The sequence below is a fragment of the Aplysia californica genome, unplaced genomic scaffold (genome assembly GCF_000002075.1).
Source record: "Aplysia californica isolate F4 #8 unplaced genomic scaffold, AplCal3.0 scaffold00421, whole genome shotgun sequence".
In the NCBI taxonomy this organism is placed as follows: Eukaryota; Metazoa; Mollusca; class Gastropoda; order Aplysiida; family Aplysiidae; genus Aplysia; species Aplysia californica.
In genome coordinates this window covers 427,101-428,346 of record NW_004797691.1, presented here as the reverse complement: position 1 = coordinate 428,346, position 1,246 = coordinate 427,101, and positions in this window count along the sequence as shown.

The following is a 1,246-nucleotide window of genomic DNA, read 5'->3' as shown; positions in this document are numbered from 1 at the left end:
TTGTTGTACCCACGAGAGGAGAGAGTTCCCCCTGCAGTGAGCAACACCAGAGCGCATGCGCCGTAGAGACGAGGCTGTGGACGGCGCCATTGATTATTGGACACGCCCCCTCAACCTGCTCGTACCGCCCTTCCATATCGAACGTTTAGTTTCGTACAAGCGCTGAGGGACGCCGGCTCTGTATAATGACCGTAATTACCCAAGTAACAGCTCGGGTCCCCAGACTGGGCGGGCGGACAGAGCGCTGTACACAGATGTGTTCAGGTTTCAGAGTCCAGGGAGGGACAGAGAATGTTTCGACTCTGTTGTGCTAGCTGATGAAGACGGCCATACTGGCCGATTATTAAGAAAGAACCCATTATGAGCTAGGGGGACTTTTAAAAAGGAAAGTGGACTACTCCCTTGACCTTGCCCTACCCTCTCACTAAAAACAAAATAAAACAAAACAAAACAAAACAAAACAAAAACTAACATACAAACATACAAAGCAGACACAAAAAACTGCAACAAAATTCGCATTTATGGCAGGATCCTTGTACTCAAAAGGAAAGTGGCTTTCCGCTTTTGGCATTGTCATCTTATTCAAATAAGGTAACATATAGGTGGGGTTTGAATGGGGTAGGGAGGGGGTGATAGTTAACATCTGGAATACCTGGATGTATCATCTCTGACTCAGAAGTTGACTTGTAATGACCTTCCACCCTTCACGGTCGCGAGCTGCCGTTGTACATTCTGCTGTACCCAGGCCAGGATGGCTAAAAGACTGAACTTATAACGTTGTGCATACACGCCGAGCTCTGCAAAATGGAGTAGATAAAATAATACATAGAAATAATATATCCTGAACAAACTGACAAGTCCTTCCAAAACTAATAGTAATAATAGTAATAAAAACTGACCGTACCCCTCTTGCCAGGCGACCAAAAAGTGTACCCGTATCAATTACTCGTGATTCATAACGTTTAGACGGTACTCAGACGTTCTCCAGTTGAGCTCACACCGGAGTGCTCACGGCCGGATGGGGGCGTGCACAACACTTTGACCTTTCACCCCGCTCTGGTCAAGGACGTCCCATGGGGCGCGGGGTGGACAGCGTCGTCGGGTCGCTTCTGATTCCATTTGTGACTGTCGTCAGTGGCATTATCGAGTCTGTCGTTCTTGTCTGGCGCGGAAGTGGGGATGATGGAGGAGGGAGAGGCGTGACGCTTGCTTGCTCTCTCTCTCTCTCTTTCTCTCTCTCTCTCTC